The 12,719-nt window shown below is 36.4% G+C and overlaps 1 pseudogene; it reads left to right on the forward strand.

The window, feature by feature from the left end:
• The first annotated feature begins 252 nt into the window (after window positions 1-252).
• On the forward strand, window positions 253-1,897 carry LOC145030493 (pectinesterase pseudogene; annotated as a pseudogene).
• Window positions 1,898-12,719: the final 10,822 nt, after the last annotated feature.

The following is a 12,719-nucleotide window of genomic DNA, read 5'->3' on the forward strand; positions in this document are numbered from 1 at the left end:
AAATTTCAATCAATATTAAATATTTAGAAAAATGGTAAAAGAAAAAAAAAAAACAGAATAATATGTGATTTCGCATTCTTTAAGATGAAATATTACTATAATATGAAAAATATAATGTATTATTGTAATATCAAATATATATGTCAACGACTTGGCATTAATGCAAAATTTTACCAATATTCGGCATTTGGTACAACTTGAGTATATTATAAATAGCATTTCAAGAAAATAAATTTATCTATAAATCCAAACATGACATTAAAGCTTGCACTCTTCATATGCCTAGCCATTTCATTCATCTTCTCTTGCTCATCGGAAACTACCAGGGTCGGCACCGTAAACTGGTGGTGCACCCAAACCCCACACTATGAAACCTGCAATCAGTATGTTCTCCTCCGTAACCCCACCATGGCCACCATATCTACAAAACAATTCCTGGATATGACTGTAGAAGCAGCCATAGATGAGGCACGTATAGTTCTGAAACGTGCCCAAGGGATCGAGTCCAAGTACCCAAATGTTCCAGGGAAAAGCCAGTGGCGTAGCTGCGTTGACGACTTTGACGGGGTCGTTTTCACACTTAACATGATTCAGAACAACACCCTCCAGCCAAACCCACTTGACGTCCAGACATGGCTCAGTGCTAGTTTAGCCTATATCAACGTCTGTGAAAAAGGATTCGAGTTGATTAATAAGACCGACACAATGCTACCCCTTATTTCTACCAATTTAACACTACTAATACTCAACTCTTTGGCTATTAGTGTTCTCATGAAGGGTAGTAGTACTAATACTCCTGGTGTCGTGGATTCGGACTATTTTCGCTATGAGGACAAGCCAAGGCCGGACGTTGTGGTTGCTCATGATGGCTCAGGTGATTTTAAATCGGTTCAAGAAGCTGTAGATTCCGCAATTAACCGGCCACATCCCGGGAGGTATGTGATATACGTGAAGGCTGGGATTTATGAAGAAAACGTTCTGATTCCAAGGACAGTAGAGCTTATAACGATGTTTGGTGACGGAATAAATAAGACGATCATCACCGGTAGCCGGCGTTCAGGTGATGACGTGCTGAAAACGGTAAATGTTGGTGACTTGAAGGGATCAGCTACGTTTCGTAAGTTCATGTCTCGTTTTCTTTATAGTATTATTTTTTCATATACTTAATTAACTCAGAGTTTGTTTTGTATCGATGGCAGAAATCTACGGTCGTGGATTTATAGCTCGAGATATGACGTTCCGGAACACGGCGGGGCCACTGGGAGAGCAAGCGGTGGCACTCCTCACCAGCTCCGACAAATCAGCCTTCTATCACTGCAGCATTGAGGGCTACCAAGACACACTTTTTACTTATTCTAGTAGACAGTTCTACAAAGAATGCAAGATCTTCGGCACAGTTGATTTCATTTTCGGCGACGCTGCAGCCGTGTTCCAAGATTGTCAAATCTTCCTTCGGAGACCACGGCCCGGAGGAGGGTTAGTGGTGACTGCTAATGGACGGAAATATGAAAACGAAACGTCTGGATATACACTGCAAGGGTGTAAGATAACTGCTGGAAATGATCTTAAGCCTGTAATCGATCAGTACAAAGCTGCTTTCCTAGGAAGACCGTGGTTTGCACGCGCCCGGACCGTTTATATGCAGTCTTTTCTTGATGACTTGGTGGACCCGGAAGGGTGGCTTGATAGTTGGGGTTATAATCAAACGATATATTACGGAGAGTACGAGAATTCTGGACCAGGTTCACCTACTAGTGGGAGGGTCAAATGGCCTGGCTACCATGTCATAACAGATCCTAAGATCGCACTACCTTTCACAGTTGCTGAGTTCCTGTCAGGCAACGAATGGCTTCCGGCAACTGGCGTGCCTTTTACACCGGGGTTTGAAAATGTGTAGGGAAGAAGCGTATTTATCTACCCTGCTGCAAAAAAATGTCATGATTTTTACAATCTGAACTTTACATTGATCCTTAGTGATGATTTTGTTGTAGAGAAAGAATTTCAAGGAGATACCAGATTCAGTCTAGCAAAATGTGCTACTTTCTTTTTAAAGACCATAATTTACTTAAAGTTTAAACCCTAATTAAACTTAGAGCATTCACAATGAATAATTTAATGGAAGAGTTGAATGAGGTGGCATACCTAATTGGCATTCAATGGATTAAACTCTGACATTATGGGATGCCATGTTGGCAGTCAATAGATATGGAGTTCAATGACCATTGAACTATTCAATGGAAAAAAGGAAACATTTTAACTATTAAATATATATTCCATTGAACTCTATGCATTCTAGGAAAATTAATATAGAGTTGTATATTAAGTAAAATGATGATGTGTTAATCAATTAAACTCTAATAACTTTAATCCATTGTGAATACCCTTAGTGCATAGTGCAGTTAGTTTATCTCCATTCATATCTTCTGAAAAAATATGATTTTAAAGCTTTGGTCAACAAGTGTGCGAGCTAATCCTTGGCTAATTCTATCAAGAAATGAAATAGTATTCTAATATGGTTGCTCCTTCTATGAAGTACTGGAAGTTATAGAGGTGCACCACTTAGACTCTCTAATGAGAACCTTGTCTTTCTTTTCGATGAGATCTAGGTCAACACTTTACTTTACTTCGTGAAGGAACCGGTGGAGATCATGGGATCCAGAATTCAAAAGCCTCAAACAAATCCGTATAACTATAGTAATGTTTGATGGAACTCTTGTAGAGAGCTGGAGTTTACTTGGAAATGTGAGGATCAAATGAAACAAAAACATCCATAACTTTTCAGTGGTGCTCCCTCCACTAGTAGAACAAAACGATACTACAAACAAAATAATAGTAGAACAAAGTAACCTAGAACTTAATATATTCAGGACGGAATTCCCTTAACTGGGAGGTAACGTGACATCCCGGAATTTAGGTCAATGATTGTGAACGGTCAGGTTCACAGTAAATCTCTTTGTAATTTGTTTCGTTGAGTTTCAGTGCATCTTATGTGAAATAAATAAATTCATTTCAACTATTATAAGATACCATATGGTATCTTACTTCCAAATATGTAATCTGACAAACAAATCAAACAACTCAAACATCAACTTAGAAATGCATATGAAAAGCTAAATATTTATGTCAAGTAGTTTTGAGCAATACAAACACTCTAGTCTCGTACTACGTGTTTTCCTGTTTCCGAAAATATAAAGAACGTCCAAAAACGGAGTTCGTATGCAAAAGATACGACCATTTCAAAACTCCAAAACTAGTATAATACTGATTTCTTAAAAACTGACAAAACCGTTTCTATCCGTTGACGGACTTTCACACCAAATGAAAATTTTGAAAGCATTTTTGGAGTCGGGGTATACCCAATATTTAATTTCACATTTGAAATATTTTTGGTAAAAATATTTATAAAAGTTGAGAAATCAAACTTTTTCAGATTTATTAATTGCGAAACCTTAAACTATTGATTTCAACTTGATTTTAATTATTGGCAATACACTTTGGAAATAATATATTATTATCCAATCAAATGAATGTGAGTTTTAATAATTGAGGTAACATTATATTATCATTTACGGATATAACAATTTATATCGAAGCATAACTAACAACATGTGGTCAGCTTATAGATAGATTATTATAAATTTTATAATACATACATTAATTAACTATATCATAAGAAACATGACATTAACCGGTTGCTACCATAATTTATCTAGTTTAACCTAAAGATTCAATCATGTATTTTTTTTAAATAATGCATGAATTCATACACAAAACACATAATTATTGAATCGATACAAATATACAACTCAATACACAATATATACACAAAATACATAGAAAAATTCATCATTCCAAATTTCACACCAAATACAAACAAATAAATAAATAAATACAAATAAATAAATAAATTACTTCTAAATTTTGTTTTGATGAATTACACACTGAAAGGGATTAGGCAATACAGCACTCCAACACAATTGTACAAATACAAGCTGAAAATGATAAAAATATAGCCTGCACCCTTTTATCAACCTTGTAGAACACTTAAACGTGTTCCTTAAAAACAACTGTGATTGAATCATAAACACACACCCTTTTCCAGTCTTCGTTCCTATCAATGAAAATCCATCCATACACTCAACACATATACAAGATATCTATACATATATGGTTGGATACTCTCATCCTCTTTTGTCCAAGCACAACTGATACAAAGAAATAACATACAGATTCAAATGCAGTAGAGCTGCCATTGCCCCCATTATAGTTGCCGAAGCTCTCCCCTCTATCACCCATTCAATGTTCCCTTTACCCTTTATATTTCCCTATCAAAAACCAAAATCAAACACCAATCCTCCCAATAATAATAATAATAATAATAATAATAATAATAATAATAATAATAATAATAATAATAATAATAATAATAATAATAATAATAACTGATGTAAGAAGAGATCAGGGGAGCTACCGAAGTGGGTGTTTCGCCGGAGCAAACACAGGAGGCGCCAACCCCTCTTATCCCCCAGCCTCTTTCTTTTGACCGACGACTACTGCTGTTGTTACTGAACTCAATCACCGGTGCCAGCGATCCAGCGATCCACCACCACCTGGTTCACTTCCGATCATTATTATAGCTTCAGTAGCTACCGAACTCAATCACCAGTGTCAGTGATCCAGCACCACTGAACCCTTGACTGCCTCCGTCTCCCCTTTTTCTTCAACAAATCGCATACCTGCGATCGTTTCCTTCCCTCTTGGACCGGCCAGACAAGGATCGAGCCTTTTCCCCTAGTTTTCCTTATCTACGATTCCCGTCGACCACCGAGCTTCCAGGTATTCGTCTTGCTGCTAACACTGTTTGCGACGCCGCTCATCACACCTCGTAGTCGGGCGAGAAAAGCATGGCTCGCTTCTCTTACCTAAGTCTCTTCGGACGTCATCTTACCTCGCATCTAGCACCCAGAAGGAAAAGAGAGAGCCCTCTGCATTCGTCATCTTACCTCGCATATAGCACCTAGCACCCAGAAGGGGGCGGGGGGGGGGGATACTAGTTATTTTGAAAGAGATTATCAACATAAATTTGAGTGAGTGCATAAGTACTTTTGTGTCAATTTTTTGCATTTGTTTCATGAATATGTTTGTCTATGTATAATAAACATGTTTGTATAATTTCTAGAAAATCTTTTATTTTCTTCTAAAATGAAAAGTAGTCTTCTACCAAGACTCAACTGTTTGTATGCTCTATTCTCTTGAATCAAGTTTAAAATGTATGTTTGTATTTGAAATAGTATAAATGTATTTTTTCCATATAGGTAACTATCTTTACTCGAAAAATAGTATGCATTTCTCATGTGAGAATATCACTGTATGAATGTAAATGGAAAATGAAGATTTATAGTAGTTTTATATAAAATACGCTACTGATGCATTAACTACCTTGTAACCAAACTGGTTAATTTAAGGTTAAAATGTGATAAGGTTATAACCACGCTTGATTGACTAGTATAAAACACGACGTCCTTCAAACGTTGAAAATGATATGACATTTGTCACCCGTAGACTTGCAGGTCCTACTATACCTAACATCAAGGTGTAGGATTGTCAATCCGGTATAGATCTATACAAAAACTCATGCTCTCCCTCCAGGAGACCCTGGTTAAAAACGTGACATAGCAAGGATATTGCTATGCCATGAAATAGTATCTCACATTTTAGTTATCTTGTTCTGGTTAAAGCATGGATGTTCCTTCTTGTTCTTGTTATAGTATGTATTTTCCTTCTTGTTCTTGTAAATGAATAGTAATAGTATGTATGTATTGACTCATGTATGTTTCTATGTTCTAGTAATAGCATGTATGTATTGACTCATGTTTGTTCCTCTGTTCTAGTAATAGTATGTATGATCCTCTAAACTATACCTATTATAGTTTACTAGCATGTTTTTTTGAACTGTTACTGATTTGTAGAAAAGACTCATTTGCCCAATGTATGCAACTGAGTTTAGTATGTACTTTAAAAACGGTGTTTAGTATTCATGTATATATTCTGCAAGTATAACTGTGATTTAGCCTACAGTCAGACTGGTGATCCTACCCTAAGCCCATAACCAAACAAGGAATAGGAGTCAAGGTATTTAGCAATAGTCCTAAGTCCATTAAAGCATACTTATACTTAAATAAATAAATGAATACAAATTTGATAATACACAGCAGTCTAAAATAGTTTTAAAATGGTTTCAACAAGTGGTTGAGTATAAGAAATCCTTTTATTTGACGTTTTCATATGTAAGTGGTTTAACACAATTATATTGTGTTCTACTTGTATTCTCCCCCTAAAAGTATTTAAAAGCAATTAAAAGAATATAAGATTGTAATTTGTAGGGGTATGAACTCACCTTTTTAGTAGTGATTTGATATAGGGTTCAATATAGGATGATAAGTTTCACGTATGAACCCAAAAAAACCATGCACAACCGGGTCAAGTCCTTACCAAATATGGTTACGGGGTTAGACACTAATCCAATACTATCATCAACTCAGAGTCCAAGAAATAGATATTCCAAAGATAGCATTCAGAACTCGGTACGGTTACTACATGTTTCTGGTTATGCCACTTGGACTGAAAAATGACACCAAACGAAGTATGCCAACTATCAACTCTTAGGGCTTGTAGGCTATTAGCGGAAATTTATCGAGAATTTCTCTATGATAGCCAAGCCTCTCACTGTATTTACCCAAAAAGACAAAATTTCGATTGGGGAGACAGAAAAGAGTTTGCCTTCAAGAAATTAAAACAATTATTGTTCAGTGCACCAAGTTTGTCTCTCCTAGAAGGAACATAAAACTTTATAGTATTTAACGACATCCTACACCAAGAGTTAGGATGAGTGCTGATGCAAAGGCATAAAGTCATTGCATATACATACATACAACAAAAACCAAACAAGACCATCTACACTACCCACGGCATAGAGTTAGGAGCTATGGTGTTTGCCTTAAAATTTTGGAGACACTACCTCTACGGAACAAAGTGTGTCGTGTTCACCAACCACAAAAGCATTCAACACATCTTCAACCAAAAGGAGCTCAACGCGAGAAGCAAGTCCATAGAATGCAAAGTAAGAGACCATGTGCTACTAAGTGTTCTAATATAGAAAGGTGTCATTAGATATGTAAAGCGAGGTAAACTAAACCCCCATTACATCGGACCTATTGAAATCCAGTCAGGGTTGGTCCGGTGACTTACAGACTCAAATTACCTCAAAGAATCCGACAAGATTCACGACACCTTTCATGTATGTAATTTCAAAAGTGTATCTCTAATAAGAACCTTGTCTTTCTTCTCGATCAGATTTAGGTCAACACTTTACTTTACTTCGCGAAGGAAGCGGTGGAGATCATGGGATCGAGAATTCAAAAGCCTCAAACAAAGCCACATAACTATAGTAAATGTTTGATGGAACTCTTGTAGAGACCCGGAGTTTACTTGGAAACGTGAGGATCAAACGAAATAAAAACATCCAGAACTTTTCAGTGGTGCTCCCTCCACTAGTAGAACAAAACGATACTACAAACAAAATAATAGCAGAACAAAGTAACCTAGAACTTAATATATTCGGGACTAAATTCCCTTAACGGGGAGGTAATGTGACATCCCGGAAATTAGGTCCAAGACTGCGAACATCAAGTTCACAGTAAATCTCTTTGTAATTTGTTTCGTTGAATTTCGGTGCATCTTATGTGAAATAAATAAATTCGTTTCAACTATTATAAGATATCAGATGGTATCTTACTTTCAAATATGTAATGTGACAAACAAATCAAACAACTCAAACATCAACTTAGAAATGCATATGAAAAGCTAAAATTTATGTTAAGTAGTTTTGAGCAATACAAACATTCTAGTCTCTTAGTACGTGTTTCCCTGTTTCAGAAAATATAAATAATGTCCAAAAACGGAGTTCGTATGCAAAAGATACGATAATTTCAAAAATCCAAAACTATTTTAATACTGAATTCTTAAAAACTATCAAAACCGTTTCCATCCGTTGACGGACTTTCACACCAAATGAAAATTTCGAAAGCATTTTTGGAGTCGGGGTATACCCAATATTTAAGTTTGACAATTGAAATATTTTTGGTAAAAATATTTATAAAATTTTAGAAATCAGACGTTTTCAGATTTATTAATCGCGAAACCTTAAACTATTGATTTCAACCTAATTTTAATTATTGGCAATACACTTTGGAAATAATATATTATTATCCAATCCAATAAATGTGAGTTTTAATAATTGAGGTAACATTATATTATCATTTACGGATATAACAATTTATGTCAAAGCATAGCTAACAACTTGTGGTCAGCTTATAGATAGATTATTATAAATTTTATAATACATACATTAATTAACTATATCATAATAGATTATTATAAATTTTATAATACATACATTAATTAACTATATCATAAGAAACGTGACATTATCCGGTTGCTACCATAGTTTATCTAGTTTTAACCCAAAGATTCAATCATGAATTTTTTTAAATAATGCATGAATTCATACACAAAACACATAAATATTGAACCGATATAATTTCTCACCAATACATACACCAATACATATCCATTGAATCAAATATACAACTCACTACACAAAATACATAGAAAAATTCATCATTCCAAAATTCACACGAAATACAAACAAATAAATACATAAATACAAATAAATAAATAAATTACTTCTAAATTTTGTTTTGATGAATTACAACACTCAAAGGGATTAGGCAATACAACACTCCAACACAGTTGTACAAATACAAGCTGGAAATGATAAAAATATAGCCTGCACCCTTTTATCAACCTTGTAGAACACTTAAACGTGTTCCATCCTTAAAAAAAAAATTGTGATTGAATCATAAACACATCCTTTTCCGGTCTTCGTTCCTGTCAATGAAAATCCATCCATACACTCAACACATATACAAGATATCTATACATATATGGTTGGATACTCTCATCCTCTTTTGTGCAAGCTCAACCGATACAAAGAAATAACATACATATTCAAAGGCAGTAGAGCTGCCATCGCCCCTACTGTAGTTGCCGAAGCTCTCCCTTCTATCACCCATTCAATGTTCCCTCTACCCTTTATATTTCCCTGTCAAAAACCAAAATCAAACACCAATCCTCCCAATGAATTTTGATCAAGAAAAATAATAATAATAAGAAGAGATCAGGGGAGCTGCCGGAGCGCCCCCGTCCACATACCTTTCAACCACCGAGAACAATACCCACCGAAGTGGATGTTTCCCCGGAGCAAACACCGGAGGCGCCAGCACCCTCTTATCCCCCGACCTCTTTCTCTTGACCGACGACTGCTGCTGTTGTTGAAATATCATAGCCACCACCACCTGGTTCACTTCCGATCATCATTATAGCTTCAGTAGCTACCGAACGCAATCACCGGTGCCAGCGAACACTGAAACCTAGACTGCCTCCGGTCTCCCCTTTTTCTTCAACAAATCGCATACCTGCGATCGTTTCCTTCCCTCTTGGACCGGCCAGACAAAGATCGAGCCTTTTCCCCTCGTTTTCCTTCTCTACGATTCCCGTCGACCACAGAGCTTCCAGGGTTTCGTCTTGCTGCTACCACTGTTTGCGACGCCGCTCATCACACCTCGTAGTCGGACGAGAAAAGCACGGCTCGCTTCTCTTACCTAAGTCTCTTCGCACGTCATCTTACTTCGCATCTAGCACCCAGACGGGAAAGAGAGAGCCCTCTGTATTCGTCACTTCTCTTCCTTCGGTTCGACAGAACACCGGAAACGCAACCTCAGCCTGCAATCTATCGAAATCCGTCGGATCTCACAGCCATCTTCTTGCCTCTTTCTCGCCTGCCGACGCGCTCTACCTTCTTCACGATCAGTCATCGACCGGTGGCAAATGCTTGATTCCCTTCGTCTTTCTCCCGTTCATCTGTTTGCCTCGTGACTTTCTTGAACGATTCGTATCCCCTTCGCTTCAAATGCCCGATCAGAACAAAAGAAACGGGGTAAAGCTCTAATTCCTTTTAAGTGGACCATTAAATACGGGACTGAAAACCCTAAGGCATTTTGATTTATGAAATGACTAAAATGCCCCCAATTTTAAATTCTTTATTCAAAATAGGTCCCAATCCCAAAAAAAGTGATTCAATTTATCCAGAAACAACCGCTCCATCTAAAACTCTAACAGAATAAGTCATAGAGCTCCAAATCAGATTCAAATGCACATGTTTAACCTTTGTCTTGGGAATAATTCGCAATATTAGTCCCTGAAGAATGCTTTTGGCAAAATCAAACCCTAGAGTCTATTTATTTTAACAAAGACCACCATATCTACTTAATAAATAATATCAAAACTACCCCTTTGGTTTATTCGGAAATATAAATACACTCGGTGGTTCGCTTCAAGAGCAACGACGTAACTTAACAACTTTCGTGACAAGTTTCACACCCCGAGCTTCGCTCATGTTTTGAAAGTGAGTGCTTACGGTCATTTTTATATTTAAATTATTTCCGGGGGGGGGGGGGGTGTACCTGTGCGTAAATATTTTGGTTATACAAATCAATTTCTTTTTTTTATGCGAAAATACAATAAATCTAGTTTATAAAGATATTATTATTTATAATTTACCATATTGATACAGATAAACTAGTATAAAATTTTTGTTTATGTATTATGGTTATTTTATCGTGAAATAACTAGTTCACACAAAATAATATTACATGATATAAAATATATGATTTTTATGTAGCATTGTCAATTTTGTAGTATTTCAAGGATTCAAACTATCATTATGCATGTTTATTTATATGTTTAAATACATAACGTTTATACATGTACATGTCTTCATTACTTCGAAATATACATCTTTATAAAAGCGAGTGCATTATACTTTTACATACATATCAAGCATACTCGGCTTTTATAAACTCTAGAAAATGATATTCATTATGCCTACTGACTTAAACACAATTAAGTATGGGCAGAGAGTTCTTCACAAACTTTTTTTTAGTGAAGGGCTTTTTAGTGGGATATTATTCATTAGTTGAGTTTAAATACTTAGCTTCCCCAAACTATTGTACATGTTAATCTTGAGAGCGAGATACATATGTATAGATCTATACGGGGTTGACATCCCCACTTGCAGTTGTGTGACATCCCCAAAATCACGGCCAGAAAAGACCGATTTTGTTTATGCTTTGTTTGAAAATCAGAGTAACATTTTAAATAAAAGAGTTGCGGAATTTGTCCCAAAACAATAATATGTTAAAGATTTATCAAAAGCATTTCCAAGGAAATGTATTTCATTAAAAGACTTGGGATGTCATGTTTGATACAGATCAAAAGCATAAACAATACAATATAAGCCTTACTACATTGTTTCGTATCTATAGGCCTATATCCGTAATCCCTCATCCAAAACATCACATCTATGCTCATGCTCCACTACCTGTCATGCAAGAAATTGAGTGAGTCAGGCTTGGGAGCCTGGTGAGCACATAGGGTTTTCAACACACAATAAATAAGTTTATTAATTTCATCAATCAGCAATAAACCGATTACCCGTTCTCGTATCCTCACTTTACGTCCTTAAACACCTATCATAAGGGACCTAGCCTAAGGATCACCATCAGGATGGACACCACTGCTAAGGGGGTTCCTTAGCAATAAATGTCCTAAAGGTAACCATGTGGGGGATGGAGTACACCGGTGAACACGTCGTTCACAAACACCTACAAGTTGCGAGCCTGCCAGCGTTCCACTGGACTGTCTAGAAGAGTCTGTGGTCGTCATCTATACTCCGCTAGATGACTAGATCAACAACAACAACATCGAGGCCTCTCAGCATTTTATCACACATCGTCTTATTACATCTACCCATGTTTTACCCCAACATTTTTGTAGATATAAAATACATATACAGTTTAAATCATTTAAAACTTGTATAAAAACATTCATCCAGCATAGATAGCAAGTATACAGATAATATGCACACATAGCACGTAATATATAAAATACTTCATATCTATGTGTAAGATGAAAGTAACTATCCACTCACCTGAAAAGGTGGTGATTCCGAACTCAGACAACGCTTCGCTTCTTAAAAATAATTTCCTTCGACGAAACCTAATAGTATTACCACTAGTTAATAGTCTAGCTATTATTACTATTATATAAGTGTTAACAAAAATACTTATATAACCCATAATAATAGCCCAAGTATTTATTATAAATTCCTAATAACGTTACTATAATTAAATAAAACCTATATTAAAAATAGCGTAGGCGTAGCTCACTTACAGCGGGTTTTATAGAAAACCAGACTTTGCTTGGAGCAGCGTTTATGAGCCGAAAAGTTCTTCTTCTCGGAGTCGTCGAACACTCCGGGGCTTGCGCCTCGTGCTAGGAAGGTTCCCTAGGCTTTTCGGGGGGTTTCGGGGCTAGAGAGAGGTTCTAGAGAGAGAGTAAAGAGAGTAAAAAGAAGAAAGAATGGGAAATGTGTGAAGAAAATGAGGGTAGGAGAGGTAGTATTTATAGGGTGAAATGTGGCTGAACTTGGTGCCAAATGTCACCATCTGGTGGCAAGCCTTGGGGAGAAAGCAATGGCTAAGATTGTGCCACGTCACCCATTTTCGCACGGGACACTTCCGACTTCTAAAATCCGTAAC

Source organism: Lactuca saligna, chromosome 2 (assembly GCF_052625555.1).
Source record: "Lactuca saligna cultivar CGN05327 chromosome 2, ASM5262555v1, whole genome shotgun sequence".
In the NCBI taxonomy this organism is placed as follows: domain Eukaryota; kingdom Viridiplantae; phylum Streptophyta; class Magnoliopsida; order Asterales; family Asteraceae; genus Lactuca; species Lactuca saligna.